The following is a 10550-nucleotide window of genomic DNA, read 5'->3' on the forward strand; positions in this document are numbered from 1 at the left end:
ACTGAAGGTTTCCTTCCTTAGCCCTGGGTGTTCCGCACTTGGTCCCAGCCTGCCCAAGAGTTCATCTGTTTCAAAGCACAAAGGTCTTGGTGCTTCCTTCTAACTTTGCTTTCCTGGCAGACTTCTTCCAGACAGTTGAACTTCTGGCCAGGAAGTAGCCACTAACTAACCTTCATGGGCTTGTGGACGTGAGGGTTTCATCCAACTCTCCTCCTCCCACATCGTATTCAGTTATTGGGGTCTCCTTTCTCCTCTGGCAAGCAGATAAAAACACTGCTGACAAGTGCAGGCTTTTCAGTGGAGTCAGCTGTGGGCGGACAGCAGGGGAACCTTTATGCTCCGTGTCCAAATTCAAGTTGACTGGGTGGTTCTGTTTGGTGTCGTTTTGGAGGCATCTCCCTTTCTTAGAGCATCGTGTGGCTTGATGGTGATAATTAGGCAGAGCCCTGTCTTCCCCATAGATGCCAAATTACAGAGGGACTACCTGTCAGCCGATATTTTTAGAATGTACCACTTTATTTTCCTGATTTCAAACTTAGGGAGGAGAGAGGAGGCCTCTTCTTCCTCCCCATCCATGCAAGTCGCTGGTGGAACAGGACAGCATTTTTATATTGTGATTGGGATATTGCTTAGTAACTGCAGAGTAACGGCTGCAAAGTTTGTCAGCTGTCTGCTTCCAGTAAGTCTGGCTTTATTTAAGCTACAGGGGCATCAACACATGCACAAGCCTCATAACTAGCTAAATCAACATGAGCTCCTATAAAACCCACGCAACTCAACCAACCCAGTCCAAGCATCACCCCAGTTGGTGGCTGGTCCTGTCTCTTTGCCCCCTTCCTTTTCAGCTCCTGTTTGATGGACAGGAACCAGCAATGAGCTGCAGAAGCTGTTAGGACATGAAAGGGCTGTTCTCCTTAGGACGCCTTTGTTCACCTCAGTCCTCAATGCCTTCCACTTTAGGATGAGTGTGTTTCTCTTCAGTGTTTGTCTGGTTCCTTCACACTGTTCCTTCTACCTCAGAAAAGAAAAACTAAACAAAGCAGTGGCATCCCAGAGGAGGGATGAAGTGACGGGTGTGTGTGTGTGTGTGTGTGTGTGTGTGTGTGTGTGTGTGTGTGTGTGTGTGTGTGTGTGTGTGTGTGTGTGTGTAATATGCCCTATGTAGGCACTGGCCCTGGCCCTGTTGGCTCAGCCCACAGACACCAAGGCAGCTTCCTGCACAGGCCTCCCCTGGAGGCATTGCTTGAGACCCTGGAGGGAAGTCTGGCACATAGTGTCACAGATAGCCCCACCCCATTCTGCAGAAAGGGGAGAGATGATTAGTGCTGCTGCTTCTTTTTAATGATGACATTCCCAGAAGATGCTGGGCCTTTGCTGAGGGACTGTGGGTGTGGCAGCCTGGGGATTGTTGCTGGTGTGGCTTTGGACTACTGTGGTGAGACCCGTGTCCCAGTTTCAGGGCCCGTGACCAGTCCTATCTAGATGATGACATGTTGGGTGCCTAGGAGCACTCTAAATGCTTCCCTCCCAAGTTGTTCCCGCCCCAGCATTAGAGCAGGCTGCACACTCAGCCTCTGTTCTTGGGGAATGAAGTGCGCCGTCTTCCCATCATGCACTAGTTTTCACGGCAGAATAATTAACACCAAAGGGGGCCAGGGAGGGGTCTGAATTAGGTAATACCTTACCACTTCTCCCTAGACACTTACAGAGAGTCATGATTGGGACTTGGGGAGCCTAGTCCCCTGATGATTAGTGTCATAGTGATGTTAGGCTGTGATTTCTTAGCTCTCACTGTGAAGGGAAAAGCCTAGGCCTTTGAAAGGACTTGGTCTGTGAGCTCCTGCTAGACCACGCTTTCAGGACCCACACAGAAGACTCAGAACAGTGTCTACAGGCCAGGTTCCTCGCAGATAGCGGGGCCTAGAGTTATTTTAGCCCGTTCTCCCTCTATAACTAACAGGCCATTATTTCATAGGCCAAAATAAAATTGTATAGTGGCTTTACAAAACAGAATATCCCCCAGAAAAAGTCCTCAGCCAGACCAGGGGTGCACAGAAAGAGAGGGGCCTTCTTTTCCTAATTTACTGTCTTTGCCGCCAATAAAAAGACAAGCTTCCTTCTGCTCTTTAGAGTGGTCACCAAGGAGAATGTGGCAACTAAGGTTGCCCTACTGACAGTCTGAATGGAGAGAAGTCACGGAGTAGTCTCACAAGGGGGGAGGTAGCGAATGCGCTACACCGCGTGAGAGTTCGCTGTATTCTGGCAGCCCTGTGCCTGGTGGGAAGATGGCGGTATGCAGCTGCGGTGCCAGGTGCTAGTTAGTGCCTGCCCTGCTCTGCTCCCCAGGACATCCAGCAGTGTCTAACACATTTTATGCCTGTCATGCTGATAACTTTAGCTTCATCACTGAGCATACTTTTTTTTTGAAAGATTTATTTATTTATTTATTTTGCATTAGCAGTGTTTGCATACATGCATATAAGTGCATCACATGTGTGGTGCCTGTGGGGGTTTGAAGAGGGTCTCAGATCCCCTGGAATTAAAGTTACAGACAGTTGTCAGCTGCCATGTGGGTCCTGAGAAATGAGCCCAAGTTCTCCTGAAGAGCACCCAGTGCCCTTAATTGGGCTCCCTGGACTCCGGTGCTCTGGGAAGACCTCCACTGTTGGCTGTGGACACAGAATGATGATGATGATGATGATGATGATGATGATGATGATGATGATGATATTAGCAAGATGTTCTGTGGGAGGCCGGACAGTGTTGGCTCTCACCTTTAATCCTGGCACTCAGGAGGCAGAGGCAGGTGGATCTCTGCGTGTTTGAGGCCAATCTGGTCCACAAAAGCAAGTTCCAGGATAGCCAGGGCTACACAGAGAAACCCTATCATGAGGGGGAAAATTATATTCCTTGGGAACTTGTCTGGTTTTATACATGTTGTTGTTGTTGTTTCTCAAAAAAAAAAAAAAAAGGTGTAATATAGTCTTAATTCCTAAGATAGCTCACTTGAGATGACTTGGTTCTCCCACCAGCAAAGAAGCCAAGATTCCCCGTGGAATCTCACTAAGTCTTGGCTGCCAAGTAAGTCTTGGGCTGATAGGGAGAACCTCAAAAGTACCACTTTCCGAAACCTAGACCAGACCCTGAAACCATACCCTGGCTCTCCTAACTGAACACGGCCCACCAAAAGCACCCGTGTGCTTTGACCGCTGTCATCCCAGGGAGCCTGATCCCATTCCTGTTGGGCTTTTAGCCTTAGGATGCTGCAACAGGAACAGAGAACTATGGTAAGTACTTCCCTGCGTTGTCCTTCAGTTTCAGACTTGAGATGTTTAGCTTCACTGCACAAATCCTGGGCTCTGTGGACAGACCGATGGAGCAGCCGGCTTCTTCCCGTGGCTTTCAGAATGCCTGTAGTAACTGGTTTCTTTTCTCTTTTTAGACCCTCACACTGACAGAAGACCTACAGAGACAACCCTTTGCCAAATCCGCTCCCAGCAAGTGGACAGTGACACCGTTTACAGCTTGACACCTTTGTGAATCCTACGCCATTTTCCTGACCCAGCAGAGACTGTTAGCAGCCCTGGCCCTGGGTGAAGCCCTTACCCGTGGAACAGAACTCTGTAATGTATGCAAATCTAACTCCGAGTGACCTGCCAGCAAGGACAGCACCCTTCAGCACCACCACTCCTGCAGAGCACACCGGGAGCCCCGTCCGCAATTCTCTAGTGCTTTACTACCATGGTTTATGGGATACTTTAAGTGTTGTTCTGTGTTTGTTTCTCTTTGACCCTCTGAGTTTTTTTTACACACAGTAACTTGCAGTATTTTTCTGTTAAGATGTTAACTGCCCTTCCCCTAGCACACTTACAAGCGGAAGGAAAAGTGCTGTACCAGTTCCCAGTCTGGCTTGAGCATCCTAAGCTTCGGAGCCCGTGGAACTCCACAAACTTAACACATTACATAAACTAAAGGGGGATTTTTTTCTTCTTTTGTTTGGTAGAAAATTATCCTTTTCTAAAAACTGAACAATGGCACAATTGTTTGCCCTGTCCAGGACTGAACTATGCGTAGGCGAAGCAAATGAAGGCAGGCGTTCGACCCAGCAGTCTCCAGTTCTGAGTTGGGGTGGTCTGTGGATGGGGACCCCAGTGCCCACCCTGTAGCTGCCTGGTCAGTAGGGCTTATGGTCCTGTCATTCTCCTCAGCTAATGCAGTAGACAGTGTCTGCTCTTAGAACTAGGACCTCCTCAGGAAAGCGCAGCTACTGCTCATTGCCAAATGCCACGAATGGGTTTAGTTTTAAGGAGGAAAAAAGAAGAAAAAAATGTGTGGTGTTCTGCTTCATAGGAGATAGGGGATTGCTGGTGGACCATTAAAAAAGAGTGCCATGAGGAATGCGTGAAACCGGCAAACCAAGTCTGCACTAAGGCAGGTCCAACTTCACTGTTTTTGAAACATACACATCTTTTGATTATTTTCAACCTTGCTGTGTGTACTCTGATCTTTCTAGAAGTGTATGAGTGACAGGCAATAGCATACAAGGTGATATATATATAAGCTTAGGGTGTAATTGTACAAGTGACACTTGGGAATACAAGATAAGGCAGTTTATACTTTTTTTTAAATTTTCTCTGCTTCTATGAATCTCATTTTTTGTTTGTTTGTTTTCAAAAAGTTATGGTGCTGTATAGGTGCTTTCTGTTTAACCTGCAAAGTGTGAGTGTATTCATTGCCCTTTGACAGGCTGCATAGTTGGGAACACCTTTGGTACATACAAAACTGGTGTGATGATGCCTGGTTAGCACAGCATATACTTACTTCTCCAAGGTGATATACAAAGACTCTTCTTTGCATAAAAAGCATTAAGCATATAAGTGTATAAATGTATTTTACCATGTACAGTACAAAAATGGAACTTTATGCATGGCGTTAGGAATGTGGGCTGATATTCCAGCACAGTCTCCCTGCTTGAGTTCTTGCTCTTGCTTGCACTGTGGCAGTGGACACCAACACGGCCGTGCCACCCGGTCCCCTGCACCTACCACCGGCCCCCCTGTGCACCTTTGCTTTATGATTGCTCGAGGGGTGATGTTGGTGGCAATCACAGCTTCTAGCATAATGAGAGTTCCATTTGGTATTGTCATGCGTCTTTCCTGCCTCACTTGGATTACCATATCTGAGCAATGGCCCTGTCGGTTTCACTCTGCCTTCTCGGGAATCTGTACATTGTCACTCGGTTGTGGCTCTAGCAAGCCTATAGCACATTGCCTTTTCCAAACTGCTACATGTTTATAGTCTTCATTTTTAAAGTCTAATTTTGAAAATGTGTATAGTAGTCACGTGGTCCGCTTGTCAGTGAAACATACCTGCTTACTTGGCTCCTTTGTGGTGATGCTAGTCACTCCCTGACTCTCCGGCAGTCAGCTGTCCACTCAACCTGGGTAGTTTCAGGCAGAGGGCTGGCAGGTCGGCTTCCCAGAGTGCTTGCACTCATGGGGGTGACAGCTGAGGGAGTGGAAAGAGCTCAGGTACAAGGGATAACCCCAAGTGCTTCCAACAGGAGGGCCCTGCGAATTCTCTCCTGAGTTTAAAGAAACGAGCAGACTAATTCACAACATAGCCACTTGGCTATGCAGTTTACAGGCTCCGGAAGAGGGAAGACAACCCTCCAGTGTATTCCCCCAGTTTTAAAACGTTGAATTCCTTTTAGACACGTAACTTCTCATTTATTTACTTTCCCAGTATTTGTTGGATTTCAGGCACCAAGTTTCACAGAATGTCCTAGAAACAGATTATAAGCTGAAGCAAGGACCATGAGAGGCCCAGGGCGGCCTCAGTAGACCAGAAAATCAGAGGTAGAATGCTTTGATATATTTTACTTTTTAAAATAATAAAGAGTCCACACATAGGATGTGTGGAGAGCTAAGGCCTGCCAGGCCCAGGACCCATGCACACCCACCCTCAGGGTCCCTAACAGACAGGCTTAAGAAGCCTTGGTCTGTGGCAGTCAGACTCGGCAGAGGTGACGCCTGGGCCCTCTGTACCTTCTGTTGGAACCCTGCCTTCAGGGTAGGCTGGTCATTGCCCATCAAGTAGCATTCTCAATGTCTTAAGTCCCCAACAGTGAAATGCTCCGTAGAGCAGATCTCGTGACCTGCTAGGCTAGGGCCAGCTGCTGTGATGGAGAATCCTGATGAGAATTGCTTGTGTGAGCCTTCCTAGGGAGCCCAGCACACTTGACAATATAGGAAACGGAGTGCCTACTGTTAAAGACTGAAGCTCTCTTGGGTTCCGTGGTCTCGTCAGGCTCCCAAGCCTGACATCTTGTACCAAAGCTAGAGAAGAGCATGTGGCAAGCCTTCCCCGCCCTGGACTTGTTAACTCTGACTGCATCTGAGGAGGTGTCTTCGTGGTATCCTCTGGGACATGACGACTGCTGAAGCACATAGGACTCTCCCTGAGTTTCCTGCTGATGGAGGACATGCACACAGGCACTGACACCGGACATAGTTTTTTAGGTTGATGATTAGCACCATGTGTGTTGCTCTCCCATCCAGAGGAGAGGACATCTTAGCTCACTCCCCCAGGAGAGGAGGTACCATCCCATCTCAGGTGTGACTTCAGCCAACATCTAAACCCATATGCAGATCCAAGGTCACAGGGACAGACAACCTTGCCTTCCTCTGAATGAACAGGCAGCATTGGAATCTTCTGGAAAAGACCTTCAGAAGTGAAGCAGAGAGAAAGCAAGTCTGTCCCTGGGCCTGAGGGGACATAAACAACTCTGTTTCTTTGTAGAAACAAAGGAAAGGCGGTATAGACTGGTATTCTCCTCCTCGGCAGATTTGGGGACCATATATGATTAGGCACAATTATGTTCTTTTTAACGTTAAAAGCAGAACTTGTGTAGAAAAGCAGCCGCTGGTACAGAGGTACAAAGAAGCCATTTGTGGGGTGGAACAGCAGGGGACCAGGGGATGAGGTGGGAGAGATGGCTTGTGGGAGTGTCTGCCAAACAAGACTTTAGAGCAGCTGCCCAGGTCGCTGACAGGGGTGTGAGGTGTTTGCACTAAGTCTTCAGTGTAGAACACGCAGATTAGATGGATGCAGCATTTTTTCACTTGTTGAGTTTTATGCGTTTGTATTTTTCTTTCATGAGTTAATGATTACAAGGCCTCTGCCACACTCCAGGAATACTAGTGCAGCTGGTTTAAAAAAAAAAAAAGTGTGTGTGTCTGGTCGCTTATTTCTCTAGAATTATCTCATTGCCTGGCAATCAGCCTTGTCTTGTGTCCTTGTCCGAGCACATTATGTACGTGGAAAATGTAAACAGATGTGAGAGAGACCAGAAGAATTCGTGAATATTGAAAAATGTCTTGTGCATTTGGGCTTCACATGTTTAACTTTTTTTAAGGAAAAAAAAGTTGCATGAATGAAAAACCAATTCTGTATACAGTTTCTGTAAAAATGGCTTATCTGTTTTGATTTCTTGCTTCTGCCCTACACAAACTAGAATTTAGTGTGGCGTGTGGCTGTATTCAGACACCTGAGAAGCAGCTTGTCATGCGGTGTGAAACAGCTCATCCAATCTAAGCAAACACTACTGTGCTGCATTCTGAGTCTTGAGGACCTCGTCCAACCATACATTGCCATGAATTAGCCTGACCGCCTTCTTCTCAAGGATCAAAACCAGTTTGATTTGGGAATCTACCCCTTTCCAGTGAAATGGAGATGCTTACTTCCCTTGGTGTCTGTAGATATGCCTGTGTATTCCATTTAAAACCATAATCTAGTTTGTAAAAGAGATGGTGACGCATGTAAATAAAGCATTGATGACACTCTGTCCCATGACCAGAAGTCTGTCATCACCACTGTCCTGTGCACCCCACAGGTGAAATGGTTGGGTTTGTGTGACAGTCTTCCTGTGGGATGGGTCACTTCCCTGGCTGGGAGAGGCAGAGGCCTGCAAGGCTATTACATCTAAACTAAATAAGCCCAGTAAACTCCTGCTCCACCCCACTTTTGACCTCCGTAGACAAGCAGTTTAATAAAGTACATTCACAGGGTTCACACTGGCTGATGGCGGGCCTGGCATGCACTGAGTCATAAAGCCCCTGGGGAGCTGTTAAATATGAAGGCGGGAGTCAGACTCTGCCTTAACGGACTGACCGGTCCTACAGAAGTCCTGCTCCCATGAGCCCAGTGAATAACCACTGGCCATCATCAGGCCCTCCTGGTACACTGAAAGCCCAAACAATCTCCAGACCGTGGTAGCAACAGAACCAGCACCAACTGTGTCTACGCTCACTCCTGACTTTGTCCGTGCTATTGGGAGGGACAGAACATTGCAAAACTATCCTAAGTTGTCTCAGTCATTTCTTTCTTGAATACATGTTGTAAAATCACTGCACTTAATCGAAACCTCTCAAGAACTATGTAAAGGCCTTAAGACACAAGCTAGTTCATATTTCAGTTTAATGAGGTGGAAGATTTTCAAGTCAGGCTCTTGGGGTGAGTTGTGTCTTATAAGCAGGATAAACCCTGCCTTCAGTCTGCTTCTCTCCCATTAGTGACCCTTTACAAAGTGAAAACCCTTAGCATCTTCTGGCATCCAACTGGGAGAGGTGTCTTTTTCACCTGACGTTGTACCCAGATTCTGTTCCCAAAAGATGAAAGCGACCCTCTAATGCCCGTTGTTATAAGACAGTTCTGAAAGCCAGGTGAAAATACCACCAACAGTAAGTTAAAATCCCTTTGATGATCGCTAAGTCTGTATGGCAGTAGCCAAACCTGTGACAGCCTCAAGAGAGCTACCACCTGGCCCCAGCCTTGGCTGTGCTATGCACTACTAGATGTAATGTGTCCCTGCTATGCCCCAAATCAGAGCCAGGGCTGGGGACTGCCCTGCTTCCACATCTGATTTAAAAGGAAAGTGTATGGATCTTTAATTCTTACTCAGATAGTCTGGGCAAGGCTTTCAAGACATCAAAGGCTCTGTAGACATATACCGTCCAAATCATAGTCCACAGCTGCAGTTCAGTGGCCACTAACAGAGAAAAGTAGAATTCCTAGCCATTAACCAAACTCTCAAACACACAGCCATGCCTGAGAAGCTTGGGGAAGCAGGAAATAGGGAGGCAGCTTGTCTGGTGGGGAGCGGCCCATGGTGCTCTGGGTGTCTTTTTTTAAGTCAGCTGGATGGTGGGAATGAGCAGGCATGGGGTGAAGAAGGAACACCAGGGGACCTGCTCCATTGAAGAGAGCAGTGGTCCTGGCCCAGAAGCCCGTGCACTTGCAGGGCTAGAGGAACAATTCCTTCCAGATTTTCCTAATCAAGAATACAGTAGTTGAGGCCTGAAGAGATGGCTGCTCTTCTGTAGTGGCATCTTGGTGACAGCATCTTAGGGCTTCAGGTGTTCGGACCAACTGAGTCTTTATGAGGAAGAGGAGGGGCTGGCTCTCATTCTCTCTCTTGGGTGGTGGTCCGAGCATCCGGGAGGGCATGCAGGGGAAGCGCCATATACAAAGGAACCGTTTCTAAAAAGAATGCAGTTTAATGCTGTCAGCATGAAAACCTAAAGAACAGGTTATGTCTGTGTGCATGTGAGGTTCTCTGAAGATTTTGTGCAGCAAGCATGCCTCCCTGCTTCTGAAGTGATCTCAGTACCTTTCTTGGGTTGGCACAGGCGCTGTGGTGGTTCAATCTGCAGTAACTATTATGCGTCAGCCATCCTGCTTTCCATAGTAAGATAGGCTAAAGGGACCAAACTGAGATGCTCAGACCCAGCCCAGGCTGATTGCCTGAGTGAATGAGTTCCACAAGTGACACAGAAGACTGGAACACAATTGACTGAGAGCTGGACCAGCAGAGGACATCAGAACTCAGGAGACAAGGAAAAGTTAAGACTGCCTCAGGAGAGAGTGACTAGTGGGCATATTTAGGACTTGTTGTACTCCAAGAAACACGAACTCTAGCAAGAAAAGCAAGCTGCCAGACATTCCAGACCGAGGAACTCCGCCGCCTCTTCAGTAGAATGGGAACCAGCAGGACCTGAACAAAGGTGACCTTTAGAAACGCAGGGCCCAGGGCGTGCTTTGGCAGAGTATAGGAGGGTGTTGAGGAAAAGAGAAGCCATGATAACTAGAGAACTGCTCCAATATGGCGCCCACAGGACTCCTCAGGGTTCAAACGGCTGCACCATCAACCTCTCACGTTCTTTCCGGCCGAGTTGAATAGCTGATGGAGAGGTTAGTAGACATATTGCAATGGCTGAGGCTGGGGGAGGGAGGCCAGAGTGTCTTGCCTTCATTAGTATGTGCATCCTATTGTAACTTACCAAAGGAGGGGTGTATTGAGATAAACCAGGTGACAGTGAACACCTTTAATCCCCGCACTCAGGAGGCAGAGGCAGGCAGATCTCTGAGTTCGAGGCCAGCCTGGACTACAAGAGCTAGCTCCAGGACAGTCAGAGATGTTACACAGAGAAACACTGTTTCAAAAACCCAAAACAAAACCAAGAAAAGATAGCTTGTATAAAGACAGCTTC

General features: G+C 47.6%; 1 protein-coding gene across 2 annotated transcripts in view; it reads left to right on the forward strand.

Annotated features, from left to right (window-relative positions):
- The window catches only part of Foxo3 (forkhead box O3), a 100635-nt gene extending 92789 nt beyond the window's left edge, over positions 1–7846 (forward strand). For both annotated transcript variants that reach the window (XM_040728303.1, XM_013115798.3), the window contains exon 4: positions 3443–7846. The gene's annotated coding sequence lies outside the window, so the exon portion shown is untranslated. The remainder of the gene's footprint in view (positions 1–3442) is intronic.
- Positions 7847–10550: the final 2704 nt, after the last annotated feature.

The sequence above is a fragment of the Mesocricetus auratus genome, unplaced genomic scaffold (genome assembly GCF_017639785.1).
Source record: "Mesocricetus auratus isolate SY011 unplaced genomic scaffold, BCM_Maur_2.0 Super-Scaffold_100018, whole genome shotgun sequence".
NCBI classification, from domain to species: domain Eukaryota; kingdom Metazoa; phylum Chordata; class Mammalia; order Rodentia; family Cricetidae; genus Mesocricetus; species Mesocricetus auratus.